This window comes from Sorex fumeus, unplaced genomic scaffold (genome assembly GCF_029834395.1).
Source record: "Sorex fumeus unplaced genomic scaffold, SorFum_2.1 ptg000044l, whole genome shotgun sequence".
In the NCBI taxonomy this organism is placed as follows: Eukaryota; Metazoa; Chordata; class Mammalia; order Eulipotyphla; family Soricidae; genus Sorex; species Sorex fumeus.
In genome coordinates, this window is record NW_026606101.1 from 46,394,660 (window position 1) to 46,422,368 (window position 27,709).

Below are 27,709 nucleotides of genomic sequence, written 5' to 3' on the forward strand. Positions count from 1 at the left end.
TGCAGTAGTGGCTGTGCGATTTTGAAATTTTGAAATTTTAACACTTAAATCTGGGGGGATTTCTGCCAAAATCTGCTGGGTTCCAAGATTTGTTCCTGAGTCTCTGGGATCATGGTCGTTAAGCAGCTTGATCAGGAGCCAGAAAAACCACTCATGAGCGGCGACTCGGGGTCTCATTAGGACGGGGAGGAAAGGGCCGCCTCCACCCCCATTCCTTGAGGCCCAATGTGTCTCGTCACTGAGGGCCCAAACCTGACTGCCCAATGACCTGTGGAGGATGGCAGCCACCAAGCCACCTAGGGGGAGCAGGCAGATGTACAACACCCTTTCCCTTCCGGGGTGGCCCAGCAACAGTAACCTACTACAGGGTCCAGATACATTTCTGCCAAAAGCCACTGGGTTCTAAGCTTTGTTTCTGAGTCTCTGGAATCATGGCCGTTAAGCAGCTTGATCAGGAGCCAGAGAGGCCATTCGTTGGCAGTGACTCGGGGTCTCGTTGGGGTGGGGAGGTAAGGGCTGGATCCACCCCCATCCCGTGTGTCTCGTCACTGCGGGCCCAAATCTGATTGTCCAGTGGCCTCTGGAGAATGTTGGCCACTGGAAATTTTATTTTTATAGATGCATGTGAAGAGGCAGATCATGAGCTATGTGGCAGCCTCTGAGGTGGGCAAGAGAGAAATAGAATCAAGCAAAATAGAAGCACTTTTTTTGTGTGTTGGGCATTACACCCAGGCTTACTCTTATCTCTGTGTTCAGAGATCACTCCTAGCAGTGGTTGGAATACTATAGTGGTACTTGGGCTCAAACCAAGGTTGGTCTCCATGCAAGGAAAACATCTTATCCCTGTACTATATCTTCAACTCAGAAGCATGTTGCTGTCTAAAATGTTTGATGTAGAGGCTGGGGCTATAGTACATCAGGTAGAGCACTTATTTTACCCACAGCTGACCCGGGTTTGATCCCTGGTATCCCATATGGTTCCCCTAAGCCCAACCAGGAATGATTCCTGAATGCAGAGTCAGGAGTGACCCCTGGGCATCACTGGGTATGACCCAAAAACTATAAATAAATAAAATGTTTGAAATATAGATCTAATTCATTGATGCTAATAATGAAAATGTAACTTTTCTTGCGTTCTTACATACAATGATACGAACTTAGCTAAAATTGTTTAGCTAATAATAATAATATTACTACTACTAATAATAATAATAATTATATTACAAATTTTATAAATAATTTAATTTTAAAAATCTTTTAAAAATAATTTAACTTTTTAAATTTTTTCCTTTATTATTCAGAAGAGTATAGCAGGGTAGGTGCTATTATTGACTCCATTTTACAAGTGGAAATAGGGAGCTATGTTTCTTTCCCCAAACGACTGGTATTTGAAATTAGTTTCACATACTTTATACTTCCTGCCTTGATCACAATCTTAGAATGACTCAGGAGAAATGCTTTCTTGTTGGTTTGGTTTGGTTTGGTTTAGGGCTACACCTAGCAGTGCTCAAAGACTGTGTCACTCCTAGCGTTGCTGAGAGCAGTGAGGTAAGGGAAGAGGATGGGAAGAAGACCGTGCAGTGCCTGGATTCAACACTGGGCTTCCTACACACAGCTCATGAGCACTAGCTCCTTGGGGTGACTATCTCCCCAGCCCTGGAAATACTTTTGACCAAACCTATTGGTTTATGTGATATTTATTGAAGAAATAATTGTAATATTATTGAAGAAAAATGCTTCTTTCTTTTCATTCATTATATATTATAGAAAGACCTTGTGAGAGAGAAAAGATTGAAAAATCAAGGTAATTTTGATTTGTAAGTATGGGTCTGAGAGCTTACAACTTTAGTCTGAGGCCTGAATATGGCCTTTTTTTCCCTAAAAGAACAAAACATTGTAGGTTCTAAAGACTTCTTCCAATGTTAACACAGGACATTCTGACCTTGCCCTGAAAAAGGTAGATGAAGTAGGAATGAAGGGTTGGGAAGCTGTACCTTGTAAAAATGAGATGGAGCAAACCAGAGCCCTGAAAGAAAGCTGAGCAAATATTGAGGTCAAGAACTCCGTCTGAGTCTTATTCTAAGTTCAATCCAATATCTGGAAATCAAATCCTCTAGTTCTTACTCTTGACAATGATTCTACACTTCCTGAAGCCATTTCATGGAGTAATAAGTGTTATAAGCATCCAGGACTCAGAGCTTTCATTATTTGATGGTTCAGCTTTGATGAGAGAAAAATTCTGAAGAATCAGGGCTACGTTTCTTTGTACAGGAAATTCAGAGCTCATCTTAGAAGCTGCTCTCTTCCTTAAGGAGTCTGTACTGAATTTGAACATAACATGAATCATTCAATAAAAATATTTTGACCTTTCTAAAAAGGAGAGCTAAAGTCTTTTATTTTTTGTCACCTTCGCATAACACATAGAAATTATTTGTACCATATACTGTGTTTTTGCATTGTGTACAGCTTGAATATCTCTTTGGAAATTATTCTCTCATTTCTTTCATCTTAATCTGACCTTACTAAGCAATTTGTGGGAGGACCAATTATTATTTTTTCCTGAAGTGAAAGATTCAAATAAATATACTACAAATAGTTCAAGTCAAATTTTACTATGAACTAGTTACCAAAAAACAGTTTCTGTTTATAAAACTTGGGGGAGCATTTAAGAACTTCAGTTACCATTTTGTGGGCACCTAATAATACTATGCTAGAGAAACATATTTATACTGAACATAAGTTACATTTTAAAATAAAATTGATCACAGTGTTGTCTTTAAAATGTATCCATGTGTACAAATTATAGCATCCTTGAAGTAATTTTCTTACTAAAAGCCTTAAAAAAGAGCGTATGCATTTATAATATTGAATCCAAAGGTTTGCTTTGAGAATGTCAATGTTATTAGCATGATAATAATCTGTTACATCTGCATATCTACATTATATCAGATCTTTTGATTGCTATCACCCTAGTCTTCACAACAGTTCTGCAAAGTAAGCAAACAAAAATACTAACTTATTTCAGAATTTTAAAAATCCAGGGGGCTGGAATGATAATACAGGTAATGAGATCGCCTTACCAGGTTTGATCCCCAGCACCAGAGACAGTCCCATGAGCAGCACCAAGATTGATCCCTCAGTGCAGAGCCAGGGTAAGCCTGAAGCGCCACTGGGTATGGACCCAAAATAAATAAATATCAATTAAAATCACATCCATTTTTACCTGAGTGCCAAAGTAAGACATTCCAGCAAACAATGTGGAATGTGACCAAAGGAAGAGTTGGGGTTCTTTCTCTCTCATATTACAGAAAAGACTTGAGGATCTCTAGAGGTTCAATAATTCACTGCGTTTATCAACTAGAAAATGATAAGAGCTAGAATTGTAACCTTATCCAGTTCCAAGACTATGGAGTTTATGCGGCAACGTCTAGAGAGCACCAATGGATGCCAGACTCTCTGGTAATCAGATAAACCATGGTGCCTCTCAACAAAGAGAAGAAAAGAATGTAATAGCTCAAAGCATCTGTATAAATATGGATTTACATAAAATGAACCACACTGTTATCAGATTTAACTATTTTTTAATTATTTAACTATTTTATTTAATTATTTAATTTGCTAGCTGAAATTAGAATCTTCCTTTACAAATTTCATACAAATTGCTTGATGAGTACCCTGAAGACAATAATTCTTTTAATGCTACTGGGAATCTGAACACTAATGTAGATTTGAACTACCTCAAACCAACAAGTCCTATAAATGGTCACACTCATGGTGTAGAATGTGGATTTTCCCACGTATAGTTTCTAGAGGATTTTGAGGATTGAGGTTGGGAGGGACAAAAACCAGCTTAGTGAAAGCTAGTCTTGCTCCTGATAGTGTACTGAAATGACTATTCGTGATTGTTTATGGAAAATTGATTATTAGTAAATTCACCTAGAGAGGATAGCTGGGTGTGGCCCAAACCACCCTTCTCCAAAAAAAAAAAAAAAAGGATAAGGTGCCTGTCCTACTAGCTTCCTATTGCTTTGAAAGCCTAAATAATGCTCTTCTATATTTTCTCTCCCTCAATTCACATCTGCTTTAATAGACTTCAACCTTCAACCAACATGCATACCAGGATATTGAACCCTGGTCTTTCTCATGACGAGTATACACTCCAACCCATCGAGCCATCTCTCTGACTCCTCAAATACACTTTTGTAATAAAGGCTCCTCCCAGCAGTGCTTACAGGCCAGCGTTGCTAAGCCTGGCAGTGCTCAGGGAAGCCATTAGTGTTGGGGATCAACCTCAGAGTTTTGTGCATGCAGGGTCTGTGAGCTATCACCCAGTCCTCAATAATGTTTTTAATTTGTGCTAATTAAAATCACTCTTCTCCTCCCATTTTCTACGCCAAATTTCCCATTCTCCTTAATAATTTAGTGTGCTTTTGTCACCAAGTTCTCTCCAAGGTCCTATCCATCAATTTCTGGAACTTGAAATTTCCCTAAAGTATAGTGGGAATCCACTGAAGCATTAGAAGGAAGTGAGTTATATGATTACATTTGTGTTGAAAAGATTGCTTTCAGAGCCTGGATGATCACTCAGTGGTTTTGCAATTGCCTTGCAAGTGTTAGGCTGCAAGCTTAATCTCGAAGACTGCCACATTTGTTGAGCATGGGGCCATTGAGTGTTCATGCTTGTACTTAGGCTGTATATGACTCCAGGCACCACGAGCGACCTCCAGTCACACTGCACTGCCCTACACTGCACTGCAGCAAGTGTCTGCAAACCCAACTAAAGGGCGCCACCCCATCACAACCTAAAAGATCTGCAAGCACTGTGACCAGAAGTGATCTCCAATGAGCACTACAGCCAGCATGTGTGAGATCATCAAAATGAAAAGATTTTGACCCTCAGCTCCCCATGGGCAAGCAGCATTGTAGCACTGCCGCACTGTCCTCCCGTTGTTCGTTGATCTGCTCTAGAGGGCTCCAGTAACGTCTCCATTGTGAGACTTGTGGTTACTGTGTTTGGCATATCTAACACATCACAGGGAGCTTGCCATGCTTTGTCGGGTGGGTGAGATACTCTCGGTACCTTGTCGGGCTTCCGAGAGGGGCAGAGAAATTGAACCTCCGCAGGGCCAGCCACGCGCAAGGCAAATGCCCTACTGCTGTGCTATCACTCCAGCACCCGTGGGTAAGTATAACAACTAAAGGAGCTCAACTCCCAGATAGCACTGAGAATGAGTGTGCGAGCTCTACAACCTGTTATGCAGTCTGCCAGGTAATGTGGATTTGCAACCACAGCCATGCGTGTGTGGCCCCTTGTTATTGCAACAATGACAATGAAGGCAATGAAATCTAACTCGAAGAGGTTATGCTGACAGGTTTGTAGAGAATGAGTCAGAAAAGACAAAAGTTGAGTGGGAAGACAAAATCGGAAGTCCAAAATTAATCAAAGATGAGAGGATTTCAATCTTAACTAGAGCGGTTGCCGACAGAAGTTTAGGAGGAAAGAAAAAATACTTGGTACTGAGAGGAAGACAGAAAGAAGGTGTCAGGAATGAATATCATACACAAAAAGATAATCAACCTTCCAAAATAAGATTTATAATAAGTTAACTCTTCTCATCTATTTAAAGAATAATCCAAAATTTTAGTAACAAGCTCAGTTGGTAAGACTTGGGCAAAATGGTCATTTAATAACGGTAGGAATGCCAAATGGCACAGTCTTTTTGCAGCAAAACTTATTCTTTGATTCGTTAACTGCATTTCTAAAACTCCACCCCAAATATACCCTGGGAACTATATAAACAGGGCCAGGGAAAGTTCAAAGGATTGAGTGCAAGCTTGCATGGAGAAGACCCAGATTCAGTCCCGGGAATCTCATGCTTATCGAGCACTACAGGAAGTGAGTCCTGAGCACTGCATCAGGAGTAGCCCCTGAGGATCACTGATTAGGACTCCAAATATATAGATATATGTTGATAAATATATATACACATAAATAAAATTAACAACCTACATCGCTATTCATGATGGTATCATTTATAATAGTAATCAATGAGGTTGCTAGAGTTGTCTTTTATAGCTTCAAATAGTAGATTTTCAGGAATTGTGCAAACTGGTTGTTAAAGTCATTGCGCAAAAATTAAATTATATAAAATTGCAAGTAAGTTCACTATATTTTTTAATTTTAATTTTATTTTTATTAAATCAACATGAATTATTGTGAGACTTGTTGTTACTGTGTTTGGCATATCGAATACTTCACGGGTAGCTTGCCAGGCTTTGGCATGTGGGCAAGATACTCTCAGTAGCTTGCCGGGCTCTCCGAGAAGGGCGGAGGAATCAAACTCAGGTCGGCTGGTTGGCCTCATGCAAAGTAAACGCCCTACCCGCTGTGCTATCGCTCCAGCCTGACAACATGAATTACAGTTACAAGTGATACATTATTAAATCTCAAGAATACAATGTTCCAACGACCAATCTCTTTACCAGTGTTGACTTCCATCCACCAATATACCCAGTTTCTGTCCCTCCCCCTAGTCTGCCTCTTTGTTTTTTGGGGGGATACTTATGGTGGGGGGAGCTTTGGGGTAACACCCAGCTGCTTTCAGAACTTACTCCTGGCTCTTTGCTAGGGGCTCAATCCTGATAGGGTGCCGGGACAATCTGTGGTTCCAGAAATTGAACCCAGGTCAGCTACATGCAAGCTGCTAGTCCCTAACAGCTTGACTAGCACCAGCCAGCTCACTGTATTTAGAAAAGCAAAGATAAATACCCTTAATTTATCACTTCCTAGTTATTGAATTATCATTTCTTTTACCTACACTCGAGGGAATTTCCTTGTCTTGTATCAGAACGGTAGAACTGACCACTTTAATATCAGTCACAGGATATGTTTATCCGCATCAAAATTTACAAATACTTCAAATCAGAATTTTTCCCCTGGACAGTGATGATAGTTAAACATTTGCTCACATGCAACTAGAAAACCTAAACAGCCACCAAAAGGCTTCTGACTGAATAAATAATGCCACATCTGCTCACTGGAGTACTGTATAGCCATAAAAGGAAACGGGGCTATTTTTATAGACTGCTACAAAAGTGACCTCCAGGGCATACAGGCAAGAGAAAAAAGTCAATTGAAGAAAGTGTGTACAATAAGCTACCATTTATTTTTAAAAGAAGGGGGATACATAAATAAATTTTGCATACTTTGAAAAAAGAAACACAAACACAAACACACAAACACACATTTTAAGTGGATACTCAGAGAAAACAAGAAAAACCCCAATCTGGATTTCTTTTAAATATTTGTTTTAATCACATTCATTTGAACACTCTTTATTTCATTTTAAGTTTCAGTTTTATTGTAGGCAACCTGGTAATAATAGTGTTGACATTTTTGGTTTTAATGTACAGAGTTACAGGATCTTACTACCAATGTGCTCAACTCTCCACTACGGTCCTTTTTTCCTTTATTCTTTTCTGACTTTTAAATACTTGAGGTGCTGCTAAACAGTGCTGCTACACACCACAAGAGTGCCAGGACCCTCCACTGTTACCCCGAGAACGCTTTCCCACCCCACTGTGTCACCTTCAGATCACAGATCCAGTGACCATAATTCAGAAGTTTATTTTCAAACAGGAATTAGTGCTCTTGCTTTGCTTCTTTAAACTCCACAAATGACCATGATCATCTAGTGTTGAGTCTTTGTCTTTCTGACTCGCTTCACTTGGCATGAATTCCTCCAACTCCCTCCAAGTGGCAGCAAACTGCAAGAGAATCTGGATCTTCGAACGCTCAATCCTACTACATCGTCTGTAGGCGTGATTAACCTAGGACAAACATCCATAAAATAAATTATGACACTTTTATGAGGGCCACACTCAAGGGTGCTGAGGGGTCAGGGGTCTGCTCCCCAGTGGTACTCAGGAAGGCAATGCAGTGGGGTCACCAGGGATACACCCAGTGGTGATTAGGGGTCCACAGAGTGCTAGGGATTAAACTCAGAGTCTCACATGTGTTACATATGAGCTCTATTGCATGAACCTTGTCACTGATCTAGGATAATTTGATAAAATATTTGAGTTTGGCGGTTCGCACCCAGCAATGCTCAGGGGCTACCCCTAGCACTCACTGTTCAAGAATGACCCTGATGGTGCTAGGGGGATCAGATGTGGAGACTGGGGTGCAACTAGATGGAACTTGCATGAATGGCAAGTGTCTTAATGTCTGCGTTATTATCTCTGTGTCCCTTAATAACATTTTTCAAGATTCCTCGTCACCCAGAGAAATAGTGCAAGGACTTGCACCAGCTGCCCTGCAAGTCTATGGTCATGATTCAAATCCCTGATGTCCTAGAGGATTTTCAGTACAATGCTGTCTGTGCCTCACAGACCTGCTGTCTGCAATCCAGCACCACAAACATCTTTCAGCCGCACCACAGACAAGTGATAAGTGCCACACAGGGGGTGCAGCCTCAGCAGGCGCTGCAACAAAAAATACCACAGCCACAGCCAGAAACTGCACCCGCTGGTAAGCACAAGTGTGAACTATACAGCGCACCCGCCTACGAGCACCAGAGCCTAACTCATGTGTGTCAACCCAAAGTGTTGGGAGAGCCGTGGTGAGCAGGGACACAGGCATGGCAGCGGGAAGGAGAGAAAACTTCGGTGAGCACCGTGGGCGAGCACATACATGCCCGACATGCAATGCCAATGAGTACCATTGCTGAAAAACTGTACAAGCATCACAGTATGAGCACAACCCCTGCTCATCACAGCAATGACAGCTACTAGGGGAAGCGGAAGGGGCTTATTTAATAAGTAAATACATTGGGAGGAGCCACCAGCAGTGCTCAGGGCTTACTGAGTCCTGGTTCTACACTCAGGGATTACTCCTAGTGGGGCTCAGGGGGCTATATGGAGTGCTGGAGATTGAAACTAGGTCATCCGCAAGCATCCGCAAGGTGGGAGGCAAGCATCCCACCTTTACTACTATCTCTAGAGAGCCTTGATAGATATTTCTAAAAGGCTCTTCATCATTTTAGATATAAAAAAGTCTATATTTCATAAAATAAACTAGTATGTTAGACAAGATTACATTCCAAATAGTCTAGCTTTGTGTGAGAAGGAGGGGTGTGCATATACATGAAATAAAATTAAAATGTTCTTTGCAAATGCAATAACGTATAGAAGGACCAAATTGGGAATGGGGGGAGAGATTTGGAAAAAGGAAGATTGGCAATTGAATTTTTTTTTTTTAGTTTTGCACATGATGTAGCTGAAAGACATCCAACCAAAGATACCTGAGTAGTCAGATGTGCATGAGATTTGAATCTTGAAGGGACCAGAGAGATAGTGCAGGGCAATTTAAGGACAGCACATGCAGCTAATCCACAGCATGACATATGATCCCTGAATATTGCCAGGAGTGATTCCTGAGCACAAATCCAGGGGTAAACTCTGAGCACCACCAGCTGTGGCTCAATCTCACTACCACTGCCAAAAATAACATTTGAGCTTAGAAGCAGACATGTGAGTGGAAGACTGGAGTACATATAGGTGACAACCTCACTTCAATTTTCTGTACCACGTGGCCTCCTGGGCACCATGAGGTATAGTCCTTGTGCCCACAAGCACCTGGGGAGGCCCCCCAAGTCAATTAAAAATAAACAGTGCCATTAAGACAGTTTAATGAACTAAGCACACATTTTGTATGTGGGAGTCCCAGATTCAAGCCCTAATACCTCATGGTCCCCTGAATACCCCTGGGTGTAACCCTTGAGTACACAGCCAGGAGTAGCTCCTGATGCCACCGAGTTTGGTAGTGAGAAAGAGAAGAGAAGAGGAAAGGAGAGGAAGGGAGGGAAGGGAGGAGAAAGGAGAAGAGTGGGAGTGGAGAGGAAGAGAAAAGAGGAGAGGAGAAAAGAGGAGGAAAGAGGAAAAGAGAGAGATAGATCCAAAAAGAAATCTAAATTTAGGATTTATCAGAACATGGGAGGGTGGGAATTGACAAGATGACTTAAAAGGTATATGAAAAACAAAAGACATTGCCTATTATGTAGCAGGTACTTTTGAAAAATTTTAAGTTTATCTCTTTAATCCTTCTAACAGCCCCATAGAGTAGATATTATTATTAATTATTTTAAGGAAATAATGTATTAAGAAACTGGAGCACAGAGAGTATAGTCTCATCTACAGCAAGTCTAAGCATTGTAACCAGGATTTGAATCCTTGAAGTCTGAATCTAAAAAAAAAGAAAGAAAGAAAGAAAAACAGAACCACCCCAGGACCGTGACCTGAACAGTCTGCTATCTGCAGGTAGAGATGAGAAGCTAAAAGAAAACTGAGAAAAGTACCAACAAGGCAAAAGAGAGAGCCGAGAAAGGTGTCACTAGAAACCCAAAGAGGAGCCTTTTCAAGAAAGGGAATGAGCAGTAGTGTTAAATGGGGTTAGAAGGTCAAGGAAAATGCTTGCTGAAATTAATTCTCTCACTGGTTGTAATCTCACACTCACATTACAGTATTATTTCCATCAAGATGGTTTTGAATAGAATGACATCTGGGGTGATTCTAACTCTGTAAGCAATAAAGAGAATAGTTTCTGCCACTATATATACATGTACGCCTAACAAGTGCTACTATAACATACTTTGCCTTAAAATATATGAAATACCAAACATTCAAAATATAGTTTGAAGGGTATTTTTCAATGGTTAACAATGAAATTCCTTATTTAAATGGTTAATCGTTACTTTTTTATAGGAGTTCTTATAATTCCATTTTAAACATGACTGCTTTCAAATCTGTTGCACATGAAATTTTATTTGATTATTATTATTTTTTTTTTACTTTATTGGGGGGGGGGGGTTGGCACACCAGGCAATGAGGCAATGATCAGGAGTAACCCTAGCTCTGCAATCAGGAATAACTCCTAACACTGCTCAGGTCATCATATGGGATTCAGGGGATCAAACCTGCATCAGCCACGTGAATGCAAAATGCCCTACCCTCTGCAGCCCCTATTTTTAATTTGTATAGAGGTCTTTCTTAATGATGCTTAGCAGGGCTAATCTGATGATTTGGGTCATCTTGTCCTTGGCCCTTGGACATAAAATTTTTAAAGACTTTTGTTGTCTGTCTGGGTATGACCTTTTACAATATGTTTTCATGTTTGCCAAGAATTTTATATTTGGGGCTGGAGCACAGCGGGTAGGGCATTTGTCTTGCACGCAGTCAACCTGGGTTCGATTCCCAGCATCCCATATGGTCCCCAGAGCAACACCAGGGGTAATTCCTGAGTGCAGAGCCAGGAGTAACCCCTGTGCATCGCCAGGTGTGACAAAAAATATTTATATTTTCAGGTTTTTTAAAAAGGCCCTCCCGTTGATTGTCGATTTGCTCGAGCGGGCCCAGTAACGTCTCCATTGGAGACTTTGTTGTTACTGTGTCTGGCATATCGAATACTCTCGGTAGCTTGCCGGGCTCTCCGAGAGGGGCGGAGGAATCGAACTCGGGTCGGCCATGTTGGCCGCTTGTAAGGCGAACGCCCTACCCGCTGTGCTATCGCTTCAGAAGTTGTAAAATATTTAGTTTTTCATTATATAGATTCAATACAGTTTCTATCGAAGTTCCAATAGCACATTTCAAAAACACAGAAAGACTGATACCTGTTTTATTATTTCTTGAGGGATTTTTTTATAGCATGTGTGTGTGTGTGTGTGTGTGTGTGTGTGTGTGTGTGTGTGTGCTGCAGACTATAAACCCCTTTTCCTCTCACACTGAAGAGAATGGCCTATGCCAAAAAGGCAAGAAACAAGATCAGAGAGAGAGTCCAATGGTCTGTGCATGTGCCACACGCAGGAAACCCAGATTCCATCCAGATATTGGTTGAAGGGTTGTTGCCACTTTGACGTGGACATAATGTGGCAACCCTGCTTCCCTAAACAGCCAGAGAGAGAACTCAAGGAGCTGAGCAAATGCTTTGCATATAGAAGCTCCAGGTTAAATCGGTGAACACTGCTGGTCTAGCATCCAAATGAAGCAAATGCATAAAAACACAAGGAGTGCTTTAACTGATGGAATCTGTCTAGTGCTCAAAGATTATCTTTGGAATTTTAAATCTTGATTTAGTTTCTGTAAATGAGTTGTTAACATTTATGTTCTTGGGTTCTTTGGAAGTCTCCCTGCATTCTCAGAAAATTTGTGACATGGATGATAGGATAGAACTCGTTTCATCTGCATTTACATTGTTTTCAAGAATCAAGTACCTTTGTACATGGTAGAAAAATAGTTGAAATTATTCCTCTCAAGCAATCTATTTGTAATAATCTGTACACTATTAGCTCTTTGGGGAGACACATAGACCTGTAAAATGATTATTTTGCCTGAATTTTTTAAAAGCTTAATTAAAATCCTAGAAATGAAAACTGCTTCTTTCTCATCAATGTCTGCTTGACTTTAAATGTTAGCTTTGACACCAGGTTTTGACTCTGAGGTAAAGTGCATGTCTCTTACATGTGGAGCCTGGAGTATATAAAGAATTTTTCTTTGTAAATTAATAAAAATTATTAACTTTACTAAATTCACACATCTTATTAATATTACATATAATCAAACAGGAAACATGCAAAAAGTACTTCTGCTGTACACTGAAACATGGTGGTTTTCTATAGAAAAAAAGCATGCAGTTATATTATAAGCAGAAACTGCAAATGTTTCGGTAGAACATCATATTTACTGGCAACAAAGAGTGACAGACAGGTGATGGACTGGGGATGGGACAGTCTTTTTCCCTCCAGGTATCAGAGATCAAATTCAGGACCCTATACCGGCGGCATATAGTCGGCTGCTAATCCATTTCCCAAACCTTGTAATTTGGGGGGCTAGGGAGGTGGATAGGAGTATTTGGACTATAGCCTTCGCTCAGGGACTATAGCTGGCCTTCTGCTCGGAATGAGGCCTGGTGTTCAGGAGCCCGTAGGTGGTGCTGCCAATTCAAACCAGGATCAGTGGGATGCAAGACCAACAACTTAGACCCTGTTATAACTCTCTGTCACTGTTCTGTGATTTTTATCTTGAACAAGTAAGCCTATCACTTAAAACAAGCAAGCAAACAGACTGGAGGAACGAGAGGAATGGTACAGAAGAGAAGGCACTTGCTTACATGTGAAAATTGTAAGCAAGTTCAAATCCGTTCAAATCCCTGGCATCATATGGTCCTGGAGGAACTCCCAGGACTGATCCATGAGCATACAGCCAGGAATATGCCCTGAATACAGCTGAGTGTGGCCCGACTCCTCCACTCCTCAATAATAACAGTTAAATAAATAAAATTCTTAAAATGTGGATTTCAAGTCTTTAACTTCCCCCCCCCAAAAATCCCTAAGAATATTGATTGCCCCATCTTACTTATGTTCATCTTAAAAATCCTAAACTACATGGCCCCCAACTTAATTCCAATCATCAAATATTAAAAGGTTGAAATAATTAATCTACAAAACAATTTTCAACTTCTTAGTGTTAAATTTTTTAAAGGTCTCCATTTAGCACTTTTATTTTTTAGCAAAATTGACAAAATATTGTAAGAAATTATATTTGATCTACAGGCAATAATGCAAGGTGCACATTTTGATTCAGTGGGCCCTTTGCAATGACCTCAATTCTACAAAGTATAATTCAAAGGTCTTAATCCAAGCAGTGAATGAACTAATAATAATAGGGCAGGCTCTCATACTCAATAACAAAGAAGGCAGTAATCAGAGAAGACAGTAATTTGACTGTAGAGAAAGTGTATAAGTGTGTGTGTGTGTGTATGTGTGTGTGTGTGTGTGTGTGTATGTAAGTAAAAAGGAAACAAAGAGGTTTTCTGGTGTCTTTTCCAAAATTTTAACAGTTCAGGATTGGTGGGAGAAATGGGACTCAGTTTAGACTTCTTTGCGAAGGTAATATTCTAATTTAAACCAGTGTTCGAGATATAACTAATTTCAAAGAGAAACTACCCTATTACTCTACTTTCAAACATAATCTGGAATTGGAGCAGTCAGGAGGTACAAAATAAAAAGGGTTATGTGCAAAGTTAAGGTGTTGTCAATGCCTGTCTGGCTACAGTTTGCCCAACATTTAATTTAAGAGGAGTTCAGATTCAGCAGAAATCTTACACATGTATCCTTGCCTTTCAAAGATGAGGAAATGATGATGCCAAATCCATGAGTGGAGGGCTCAAGTTTTAACAGTGAGTTCACTCCAAAGATGAACTGGAAACCAACAAGCTTTAGGCTATTCCCACTTAGTCATCTAATTGCTTTTTTCCTTGATTGTCCATTTCCTCTCTAAACCTAGACTGAGGTTTTCCTATCCAGAATCAAAGGACACAGCATGCTAAAGAACTGGTTAAATAGAATCAAGGAACCCTATTTACTTTTATTTTTTAAAAAAAAAAAAGTTCATCAAATGTTAAGAAGTCCATAATAGTCTAGTCAGATGACACAAGTTCTTAGATTTCAATTACAGTAAAACATTATCGTCCAACTCCACAAGTGTTATCCTAATTTATCAGATCACTTTCTTAGAAAGTGTGCTTTTGATCTGCTCTTCCAAAGAACAAATGTGAAGACTTCAATACTTAATAATGTTGAAAGCTTCTCCCTGGGGTAACTAAAATTTTTATCAAAGCGGCAAAGGACCTGGTTACAGCTGCAACAAAAAAATGCCATATAGAGCCAAGTGGAAAGCAGTTAGACATCATTGGTGGTACAGGGCCATTGAACACCGTCATGTTAATTGGAATCTATTGCACAGGACATTTCACTGCATGCTGGGCAAATGACCCTGAAAGTTTCGAGTCTCTCTGGTGTACAAAAAAGTACAGATGTAAAAATAATCATACAGATGATGGATTTTCTATCCTTGAATGGGCAGAGCTACCCTGAGATGTGGGTGGTTGGAAAATTTCCTTTTTAAATAATGCCCTTTGAGTGAATCCCCAGATATGCATCTTCTTTTACAACCATTTGAAAACTTGTCTTCTAATAATTTCACACAGAGTTTTCAGCATAGTAACATTCAAAAGAATAAAACTAATGAAACACAGCAACTTTTATATTTTTTACTTTTGTGCTTTGGGAAAGTTTCGATTAAATGATATGAAGCAGTTCAAGTTGGAATTTCTTTATTGTCCCCAAATGAGTAACTTCTAATTTAATGGAAAAATTAGATTTAAAAGCTGAAATATTATGGACTAGATATCAGGGATGTCAGGATGCAATTTTTATGCACTTATGACTGAAATTCTGGTATTCTCAGATGCTCATATAGTTCCTGGTTGCAGGTTTTGTGCAATGAGCAATCAAGTTATTTGTCTTTCAGGAAAATGTCATTCCTGAGCTTCATTACAATCTCTTTATCCTTCTCTAAACTAGGTAGTTAAAGAAAACCCACAAGAACATAAAGTAACAAAATAGGAGACTAACACCCAAGAATGGCCGAGATTAGTACCAGGAATTTTACTCCATGGCTTGGAGGCCAGCCACACATGCTAGGGGAAAAGGGAGCTCAGATGGAGAAGGGAGCACCAAATAAAGGGTGTTGGGAGGATCTTCCCAGGATGGGAGAAGCATGCTGAAAGTAGACTATAGACCAAACATGATTGCCACCCATTGCCTCTTTTTCAAATCACAACACCCAATAGGAGAGAGAGAACAAAAGGGAATGTCCTGCCACAGAGGCAGGGGGAATGGTGGGGAGGGGGGTGGGAGGGATACTGGGATCCGTGGTGGGGGGAAATGGGCACTGGTGGAGGGATGGGTATTTGATAATTGTATAATTGAAACCCAAGCACAAAATTTGTAAGTCTACAACTGTACCACATGGTGTCTCACTAAGAAAAATTTTTTTAAAAAAATACTAAAAAAAAATTGAAATCAAGACAGTATGTGAGTCTGGAAGTGGGGGAAGACAGTATATAAACGAGAGAAATAACGGAAAATAAATTGGAGGAGGCAACAGTAAAAAAAATAAAAAATAAAGAAAACTCACAAGATAAAGTAATATAAATGAATAATATATTTAAAATGTAAAATAGCACTGTAGCACTGTCCTCCCATTGTTCACTGATTTGCTCAAGCAGGCCCAGTAACATCTCCATTGTGAGACTTTTTGTTACTGTGTTTGGCATATCGAATCCGTCACCTCTTCTAGAGGGGCAGAGGAATCGAACCCGGCTTGGCCAGGCAAATGCCCTACCGCTGTGCTATCGCTCCAGTCCCAAAATGTAGAACACTGTCAAGACATAGTCAATTAACTGATCAGAATAATTTCTTTCTTGGAGAAAGGATGTAACTCAGCTATGGTAGCACACTTACCTATATGTGTGAGACCCTGGGTTCAGTTCAAGGAACTACCAAAAAAAAAAAAAAGGATGGTTGGGATTGGTATTGGAAACTAGCTCAATAGGCTGAGCCCATGCTTTGCATGCAGGAGGTTCAATCCCTGACAGCACATGGTCCTTCAACCACAACAGGGAGAAACCCCCAAGCACAGTATTTGAGAAGTTGTTCTCAAATACTGCCAGGTGTGACCCCAAGAAAAGAAACATTTTTTTTTCAAATTCCTAAGTTTCTTCCAACTTTATAAATAAGTGGTCTAGAAAGCAAATCAATGAAAATTTAAACCTTAGGTAGATGATGATCATAGGAGAAAGGTTTTCAAACAAATTTTTATTCACTCAGAACTGAAAGTCTAAAATTCTTAAATATATCAAGTATTTAAATTTGTTTTTTATTTCGATACTATGAACAAAGTTGTTTATAATGGGGTTTCAGGCATACAGTGCACCACCCCATGATTCCCTCTACCAATGACCCCAGATTCCCTTTCACCTTTTTGACTCCTTTTATCAAGCCATGCAACAAGTTTTTTTAAAATGCTGTATCACTGTAGCGATAGCACAGCGGGTAGGGCGTTCGCCTTACAAGCGGCCAACATGGCCGACCCGAGTTCGATTCCTCCGCCCCTCTCGGAGAGCCCGGCAAGCTACCGAGAGTATTCGATATGCCAGACACAGTAACAACAAAGTCTCCAATGGAGACGTTACTGGGCCCGCTCGAGCAAATCGACGATCAACGGGAGGGCCTTTACCTTTACCTTATCACTGTATCACTCATCCTGTTGTTCATCGATTGCCTCGAGCAGGCCCCAGTAACGTCTCCTTCGTCCTAGCCCTGAGATTTTAAAAAGTGCCACATTTGAGGCTCTTTCAGGTTCAGGAGAATGAGACCCATCATTGTTACTGGTTTTTGGCATATTGAATACGCCACAGGGAGATAGCCAGACTCTGCCGTGTGGGCAGTATAGTTTTGGTAGCCTGCCAGGTTCTCCAGAGTAAGAACTATATAATAAGATGTCTAGATTCTGAGTGCTGGGTTTTATAGTCTCTGGGTCTTGGCCATTGATGGAATTACATGGCGTCGGCAGTTGGTGGGTGTAATGCCTACATACTGGAAGATGGGGGATCTGGGTGGAGGAGGCCCCAGTCCCAATCTGAGCAGGCTTGGAGATCTACGCCCCGGGTCCCGCACACCTGGGTTCCTCTGCCAGTTCCTTCATGTGTGAGGTTCGTCCAAACGTCTGGAGAGTGGTCTTAAACATGGCTGTGGCTGGAATCAGAGGTCTTCAGCCACCAGGGCTCTGCTCAGGGTGGGGAGGGAAACTCAAATATTTTTAAATGCTAAGTTTAAATTATATTTAATTCTATTTTCCACTTAGTGATGCCTGTATTTTTTATTATGTATTTTTAATATGTCAAAAAACATTCATGGAAAGTTCAGCATTGCAGAAATTAACATCTTTACAAACTTTTTTTCTAAAACTAAAGCAACAGATGAATTTTTCTCCTTCACCATTATCTCCTCTATACTTAGCTTTCTGTCAACAGATGCTGTTGCATTGATTTTTACATTTCACAAAATGATTACTTCAAAATTAATGGAAGCCTTCCTTCCCCAACCAAAGTGGGCATTAATATTGCTGAGGAGATCAGGAAGGATAATTACATCCAGAGTTGACTAGATGTGGAAGAGCTTCTTTGGATAACCTGCCCTGTTTCAAGGATCAAATATCCAAAAATATAGTTTTTAAGTAGAAGCAACAAGATTTCAGTCACACTCTGTTGAGTAGGATAGAATTTATTTTAAAATAGGCAAATGACATACGAAAGAAGGACATTCCTCTATGTGTCTTCCTTCCCCAAAACTAGCATTTTTCATAGAAATAAATACCAAAACCCTGATCCTATGGAATTACAAAATATGCATTGTCGACCCTGACAAATTTTCCCCTAATAGTGAATAAATATGACTGTCGTTTGATTTCATTAATGGATATATAGCAATAATCAATCCTATTTAGCTCTCATTGCAAAAAGATGATATTAAATAATCATGTTCCTGCAAAGTGACTACGTTGCTTATAAGTGCTCTCTTCCACAGCTCTACATAATTGATGTGGCAATAATATTCTGTGAGGGATGTGACAAGTACATTCTTTAAGTAAAACATGAGTATGAAGAAAGTTGAATGAAAAGTGATTTCCTAAATTATCTCATTTCCTAAATGCCATGCCACCGAATATTACCCAATTTATCAGGATGCCCACTGGGAAATAAAATAACTTTCTCTTTCAATAAAATATACAGAGGTCTTCAGAAAACTATGTTATTGCAGTATTCCTTTTTTAAGTACTGGTACACCATGAATGTTTTGGCTACCTAGAAGACAGAAATTTGAGGAATATTTGATGGTCTACTTAACTAAGAATAAATCACTGGTGATATGGCATGGCACATTTTTTTTCTTTTTGGGTCACACCCTGTGATGCACAGGGGTTACTCCTGGCTCTGCACTCAGGAATTACCACTAGCGATGCTCAAGGGAACATATGGGATGCTGGGAATCGAAACTGGGTCGGTCGCGTGCAAGGCAAACGCCCTCCCCGCTATGCTGTTGCTCCAGCCCCTGCATGGCACATTTTGCTTGAGACAAAGCAAATTTGAATTTAGACCTTAAGACATATAAAATCTGCAACTTCTACCAGGTTATGTAAATTCCCTAATCCTCAGGGTTTTTTTAGTTATAAAATGAAAATGATAATACTTTCAATATAAAGTTGTTATGAGGATTAAATGTGATCATATACTTGACATCCTTAGCATGGTGTCAGACAAGTAATAATTATAGGGATAAATTGTGGCTATCAGGTTTACCACCAGACCTTGTAGTTCCTTAGAATTAGAAAAACAGTCCTGTGAGTATTCAACTTGGAAAGAAGAGGCAGAGCATGAACCAGATCTTTGCCTCCCCTGAGGCATCAGCCAGGTGCTTCTGTTCCATGTCTAATCTGCCCAACTGGACTCCGGTCTCCATAACTACTGTTAACTATAGTGCCTGAATATTTTCATTCTCTAAATACTTCCTTCTGGATAAATGGTTTTCCTCCCTAGGGATGCCGTACTCTGTTGATTCAATGAATAAGGCGGTGAGTGCGATGTACGATTTTACACACTGTTTCGGGGAAAAAAAAAATGATAAGACTTCCCAAAGCCTTAATCTAATGATACACTTTAGCAAAGGGGTGAGAAGACACCTCTTTGGATGAAGAAGAAGAAAGAAACAAAATAGAAAAAAGTACATATTTTGGTTTAATAATTCTACCTTAAGATGCTTCTAGAAATTTTCAGAGATACAGAAATATATAAGGAATGATATGGGGGAATGAGGCACCCCTGGCAATGCTCGGGGCTTACTCTAGGCTCTATACTCAGGTACAACTCCCAGTAGTGCTGGGGGGACCATGTGGTGCTGGAAATCGAACTCGGGACTCCAATATGCAATTGTGTGTTCCTCCCTTTGAGCTGTCTCTCCAACCCTATCTGTATAGCATTGTATATAACAGCAAACACTGGAGACTATCCAAACATCTGATTTAAGTGAAATGGAATAGTTGGCAGCACTTTGCTCTATTATTGAGCACTCAAAGCTCAATAATTGAATAATGGCTTACTAAATTGTTGAGTAAGAAAAGCAAGGTGCAGAATTGCAAATTTATATGATTCCATTAAAACACATAGGAAAAAAAAACCCTGGGAGAAACTAAAACCACGATATTTACATGTCTCTTGCAATAGAATTATTAGGGGTGATTTTTAAGTTTTTCTCGAGACAGTCTTCTTAGTCTGAGTACTTTTGTTACTAGAAGAAGAAAGCTATTTTATTAGTTTTGGGGGGAAATTATATTGATGATAAAGGAAGATCCACTGGTTCATTATCACTTGTCCTTTATTGCTTCAATTCATAAATAGCCCCTCTCAAATGATAGCGGCTGAAGGAAATACCAGAAATTCCTGGATCTAAGGTTATTTTGGACAGTCTGAACAACAAAGTAGAAAAGAGTCATAGTTGAAGCTTTGATTTGGTTGTGCAAACAAATATTTAGATAAACAGTACATGGAGGATGTCTGCTTTGGCAGAGGCAGTGTTAAACACGCCCTTGCTACCACTTGCTAGTACCAGATGTCCCCTCTCTCTTAAAATAACCAAAAACTAAAACAAACTTCAGATGGCCATTTTAAACACACTGAACCCTATGCAGGAAAGAGAGTAACCTCTGAGTACAAAAACAAAAGGATTAGATGATTCAGAGGTTTCAAACCCTTGCCTAGCAAGTAAAAGGTCAAGAGGTCCAACCCCGGTGCTACCACGTGCAGAGAGGTGATCGTGCTCATGATTTCAGAAAAAAAAACTGCAAAACTATAGACTGTGTAGATAAAAATTAAAAGGTGGTAGGGAAGACTGAAAGAGACTAGCAGGATAGCCATAAATTGGAGAAGAGTTTTAAGCAGCCTAATATAAGTGCAACAAAGTTCAATGAAGGAGAGATGAAAGAAGGGAAAAGAGAAAAGAATGTGATTGATTTTTCTTTCAAATTTCATAAATGCTTTAAGAACTTGACATATTGAAGGCAAAAGAAGCATGAGATAAATTATAGTGAGGCACATTGTAAACGACTTGCTTAAAACTATTGATAAAAGGTAAGACAGGGCATAAGGCACTTGCCTTGCATGCACCCAGGTTTGATCCCTGGCATCACATAACGGTCACCTGACCACCACCAAGAGTCACCCAAGAGCAGAGAGCCAGGAATAAGACCCGAGCTCCACTGGGGGTAGCCCCAAAACACAAAACTTGAAAAACAAAAAGAGGAGGGCTAGAGACATGATACAGCAAGTAAGGCTCTTTCCTTGCGCAACACTCCATATGGTCCCCAAAACTTCCAGGAGTGATCCCTGAGTGCAGAGCCAGGAGTAAACCCTGAGAACCACCAGGTGTGGGGGGAAAAAACAAATTAATTAATTAAAAGGGAATCGCCCCCAAATAGCCAACAACTAAATTCTTTAAAGCTGGTCCTATGAAAAGATTTTTTTTAATGACAAACTCTAGGCTGATCCAAAAAGAAAAATGAGAGAAGACATAAGTAATCAAAGTCAGGAATGATTCCACATATATTAAAAGTATAATAAGGAAATATAATTAACAGAATTAAGTTCAACAATTTAGGGGTTGGAAAGATAGTACAGAGGTAGGGTGCCTGCTTTGAAAATGGCTGACCCAGGTTTGAACCCCAGCACCCTATGAAGTTCTCTGAGCTCCACCGGGAGTAATTCCTGAGCACAGAACCAAAAGTAACCTCTGAACATTGCTGGGTGTGACCCAAAAACAAACCAAAAAATAAATAAATAAATAAAATCAACAACTTAGATAAGATATTAAAATTCTTTTAGAGACATGAACTGCCAAAGCATTTCCTTTGAAAAACCAATTCTTCTCCATAGGCAAAATCAGGTTAGTATAATATTGCAAGAGAATGAAAGCAAGCATGGAAAATTATAGAGTATAGTCATAATGATAGCTTCTAAACCCAGAAATTTTTGGTTACTTTATGATTGGATCTTTAGCAAAAAGGTATCAGTAGATTCAGAGAATATAATTTTAAATATGTCAAATGAGCTGGAAAGCATTTTACTTCCTTAATGCCTGAAAAAAATGTCACTGGGTTTTATATACTTTTAGTGTAAGATCTTAAGCAAAAAGTAATTTAAATGCAGAGAATGATACAAATGAATGATTTCTTGTATTCTCCAAAATTATCATTTTTTTGAACTGGGTTAAATATCTACAATATTGATAAATGACATAAAATAAATAGGTGAGGGGCTTTCACAAATTAACAGAACAGATAAATGAAGTGGTGGAAAAACAATCAAAGGATATTGATAAGACAATTCTCAAGGATAAAGACCTACAAATGTCTGTAAATTAAAGAGAATATTAAAGCATCTACTAGTTTAATATCTGGAACATGTCAAGTAAATTGACGGAGTTTTCAAGCTACTAACTTGACAAGTCACATAATTTAGTTATAATCCTAGCTAGTGCTGGAGCTATAGCACAGCGGGTAAGGCATTTGCCTTGCATGCAGCCGACACGGCCAACCCAAGGGGATTCCTCCACCCCCCTTGGAGAGCCTGGCAAGCTACCAAGAGTAACTCGCCCGCACAGCAAAGCCTGGCAAGCTACCCGTGACATATTCGATATGCCAAACACAGTAACAAGTCTCACAATGTTACGGGCCCGCTCGAGCAAATTGATGAAAAATGGGAAGACAGTGGCAGTGACATAGCTAGTAGGCCAGAATTAATATTTCCATAGATATGTACTGCCATGATTTGTGGTGTCAAAACCAGGTGCCATTTCAAAGGTCAAGAATTCAGGTAAGACACCACTGGCACTCATCTGCCCAGGGGAGCTCACACATGTGCCAAATGTTAGGCAGATACAAATAACGATGTTACTATATCAGAAGTAAGCAGATTTTACCTGTAAGCTTGACCTTGAAAGGGAATACAGAGGTCGGAGCATTTAAACTAGAAGATGGAGATGAAGAGATTATTTATTTACCTCTCTATGTATTTATTTGGTTTGGGGACCACATCCAGTTCAGTGCTTTAGGGCACTCTCAGAAGTGCTTGGAAAAACCTTTCAGTGCTGTCTATCAAACCCTTAGCTTCCGCGTACACTACAAGCACTCCATTCCTCCTGGTGGGTAATAGTCAGTAGAGAAGAAGCAGATAAAGATATAATAGTTAGAGTGATAGTATAGCAGGTAGGACATTTGCCTTGCATCTGGCCCACCCCACCATCCCATATGGCCCCCCAAGCACCTCCTGGAGTGATTGCTGAGTGCAGAGCCAGAAATAAGCCCTAAACATCACCCTGTGGCCCCCCTCCCTGACAAAAAAGTTAGCACAGCATGGTATAGCGCATGTTTTGCATGCAGGAGGCCTGGATTTGATCCCTGTTATCATGTGGTCCCCTTAGTACCACATGGTCCCCGGAACACAGAGCTGTGAATAGCCCAATAGCACTACCAGCTATGGCCCCCAAAGAAACAAAAACCATCAAAGAAAAAAAGGGCTATTAATAGATCCAAAGAGATCATTATTTCCAACTCCCCTCAGGAAATATATTCAAGAAAAGAAATTTTCACTGGGTTCTTGAAAGATAACTCAGTGTCTCCTTTAACTTTCCTCTTCATGCTAAGAAAAAGTCACTGCCACCTTATATAAAGTTATACAACCTGACATTGTATGTCTTTGCAACCTGAAATCCAATGTTCAAACCATTGTGTTAATTGGCATTTCAGTCTTCATTAAATAACAGATCAATGAATTGTGGTATACTACTCAGTTATGAGAAAGGATGAAATCTTTTTTTTTTTGCCGCAATATTGATGCAGTTGGAGGTTTTCGTGCTAAGTGAAATAAGTCAGAAGGATAAATAAAACACTAGACACTCACTCACACACAGTATATAAAGAAGCAAAGCAAGGGAGGAAACAAGTCCAGAGAGTAAGAATGGAGGGATGTTGGAACATGGTATGACTGAAAACCAACCAAGTACAACTTTGTGACTGTGTATCTCATGGCACTCAATTAAAAACAAAAATAAAAACAAGTGAAGTGGGGGGAAATGTTGGACTCTAAAGACAGAACAAAGATATAAGCAAGGAGGGAGTGAAAGGGAAGCATTCTACAAACAGTGGGAGAGGAATACAGGCATGTGAGTGATAGATGCTATTATGGTAATACTGTACGCCTAACACATAGAAACATTCATAATCTTATAAACTAATGTTACCTCAACAAATTAATAATAATAATAAATGTTAAGAACTGGGGAGATATCACAGGGATTAAGAAACTTGCCTTGCATTTGGCCAACCCCAATCTCATCCTTGGCATTGCATAGTCCCTCAAGAACCACAAGGGACCCCACCAAGCACAGCTTTTAGACCCCAGATATTCCAGCCCCCTAAAATAGAATAGAATTCTCAACTCACCCTTTAACCCAACAAGGGCATAACTACAAGCAAACCATATGCATTTGCAGAAACGAACGTAGCAGACTTCTTCTTTATTCACTTCCTCCCATATTTCCTTCTGCTGTTCTTAGCCCCACATGTTGAATAACTAGGGGGGAGGAAAGGAGAGAGAAGCAGGAAGATACATCCCAGATCTATGCTGTTGGCAGGATGGCTTTGCGTTTTCTGTTTATGGCAGATGTTTAAGGTGAGTTATTCTTCCTTCCCTCCTTCCCTCCGTTCCTTTCTTTCCTTCTTTCTTTCTTTCTTTCTTTCTTTCTTTCTTTCTTTTTTTCTTTCCTTTTTTCTTTCTTTCTTCTCCTTCCTTCCTTCCTTCCTTCCTTCCTTTCTTCCTTTTTTTCCTTTTCTTTTTTGGTTTACAGTACTATTAATAATGATTTCTCGTAGTTCCAATACCACACCCATCACCATCTTTCTCTCCCAAGTACCCCAACTCACCTCCCTCTCACCACCCCCTCCACCCAATTCAACTGCGTCCGTTCCCCTTTCACGATGCCTTTGGATCTGTTGCTACCTTGTTGTGTGTACATCTTTAAGTCCCACATAGAGATTATTCTGTGTCTGTCCCTTCCATTCTGACTGACTTCACTCAGCATGACATCCTCTATTTTCACACATGTACTGGGAGATGAGGAGGGAGATGTCAGAGATCTGACCAGGAGCTCACAGGGGTGAAGCATACGTTCTACCACTAGCTACATACCCAGACCTTAACAATGGCTTCATAACCTCTTCAGAGACCCAGCTGCTGGACCCAAATGTAGTTCCTTTAACATAGGATGCTACTTTTGACATACAGCTACTGATCTACCCTGACCCGCTTTTAAAAATAAGAGCTGATTCTCTGATTCCTTCTTGGAGACTCACCATCTTTTCAGGCATATATCTTGTTAAGTTAAATGACACATTTTCCTTAAGGCACCGGGTGATACTTTTAAGTTAACAAGACACTTTTATTGATAGTGCTATGTATTAAAATGTATTTTCCTTTATCATCCTGCTTATTTTATAGAGGGGATGGTAACTGTATGTATATTTGATTTCTCTTAGAAAATTTTGATGCCCCTAATTTGGAAGCTCTAAGTTCAGTGTTTTCAGAATCTTGAAGAAGATTGAGAAACATGATGAATTGATTGTGATTATGAATAAAAATGGATTAAATAATTTTTAAGTTTATTTTTTTTAAATAAACTATGGGCTGGGTTCCCAGTCTTTTCTCCTGAAATCCTTTCTAAGTGAGTTTTTCTGAGATTGACAGATTTTATTTTCACTTTATTTTGGAAATTAGATGGAATGCCCATGTGTTTTAAGTAATAACTGTAATATATTTGCCTTAAAAACTAACAAGAAACCAAAAGAACTAGAACAAAGAGCACTAATTTTGTACCCAGCTGCATGCTAAACACACAATGAATCAATTTGAACCCAAATATAACTACTATTTTCAGATGTCTTTTTAATTTCATAAGTAACACATTCTATTATGAAAAATTCAAACAATCTCAAAGTTTCTTTCCCTTTTTATAAGTATTTGTATGCATACACATATAACTTTAATATTTCACATAAATGGAATCATCACAAATGTATTATTCTATGACTTATATTTTAGTTAATAGCTTGTTTTGAAATTTTTTCCAAGTCAGTCTACAAAGCTCATTTCACTGCATAGTACTTAATAGTGGAGTGCATATAATTCATTTAATCATTTTTATTAATAGATAAATAGTTTCCCCCCAAGTTTTTACAAGCTATGCAGGAAGGAGTCATAAACATTCCGTTATTCTTAATTTTTCCATAACATTAAAAAAATCAATTGAAACAATATTTACCTGGAGTAACCGAATATCCTTTGAATCACTTTCCATATGAAATCTTGAAGTTCTTCAATTATGTAAAGTGCTTCAATTATACAGAAAAAAATTATTACAACCCATAAATAATTACAGGGTGTAATAATATATCATTTGAACAAATAGATCACTGCTACATGGACATCACCTAAAATAGTATGCTTAATAAACATCTCATGTCTCAAAATGGAACAGAGACAGATAAACTGATGAGCTGACTAATCTAACTGGGAATGCAAGCTGATTTTAGGCATGGTTTATTAGACCACTCTTTTTCTCTTTTAACCTTCCCTCCCTTTCTTCCCTTCTTCCTTTCTTCTTTCTCTCCTTCTTTCTTCTTCCTTCCTCACACTTGTGGAGATCATAACCACTTATTAAATGTGTCACAACTTTGAAATTCTGGTACTTCTATTCCCCCACAAAAGCCTATCTGTAATTATTAGGCACGAACGACCACTAAGAGGTATTTCTAATTTTCAAAACCAGTTAGAAAACTAAAGCATCCGGTTTTGAAAAGGGTTCCTCTTTGAAGCATTGACAGAATTACACTTGTCAAGCTGTTTGTTTTCCATTATAATAAAAGACGTGCATGGCATTGCGTTTCCATTGGCTAAAAGAAAACCCTGCCATGCTATTCATATTATCATGTGTTCTATAAATAGACTTTCTCATTCAGCAGAAAGGAAGCAGAAATTTGATAAGTTTTACATAAGGTAGCAAATATTCCTGTGGCTTGTGGGACAGCAAACTTAATAACCACACCAAATCTCCCTTACATATTTACTGTCCACATTAGCAGTAGTTTTTAGTTTAGTAACCTATGAAGAATATTGTAACAGAACCAAGGTCGGAAGGCATCTCAGAAGGTATTTTTAGACATCTGTGGGGTCATGTTCTGCTCTTTGCAAGTGTGAATTTCATGTATTAAAATTCAACATCCAGTTTTCCCAACTTCATGAAGTTTTTAAGGCATGAAAGGTAATGAAAAGTTCTGTGTGTGTGTGTGGGGGGGGGGGTCCCAAAAGGATACAAAACATACATTTTAACTTTAATTCCACTATTATTTTCAATAGTTACTCAAGTTGTTTACTGCTGTGACCTGGGTCCTCTGAGTCAGCAATCATAAAAGGCTTCTGTGATTTGGCAACATAAGAGCCCATAATGGAATGAACACAGAGTTATTTCCAGTTAGCACAAATACCAGGTGAGATAGCAGTCAAGTGCAGCAAGAGATAACATTCTTTATACATTTAGAAGGAACTTTATTTTAAACAGAACTTCCTGCAAGGAGAAATTTAATTTAACAATTACACTTAGAGTAATAATCATTACTGAACCAAAGATGCTTTCAGAAATTTTGGAAATGC

The 27,709-nt window shown here is 39.3% G+C and overlaps 1 long non-coding RNA gene across 1 annotated transcript; it reads right to left on the reverse strand.

Annotated features, from left to right (window-relative positions):
• Nucleotides 1-7,153: 7,153 nt before the first annotated feature.
• LOC130030586 (uncharacterized) lies at nt 7,154-26,911 on the reverse strand. Its single transcript, XR_008793469.1, has 3 exons — nt 26,322-26,911; nt 24,448-24,577; nt 7,154-7,830 (listed from the first exon to the last, which is right to left on the reverse strand). It is a non-coding gene; the product is annotated as an uncharacterized LOC130030586 (long non-coding RNA).
• Between the last annotated feature and the right edge of the window lie 798 nt (nt 26,912-27,709).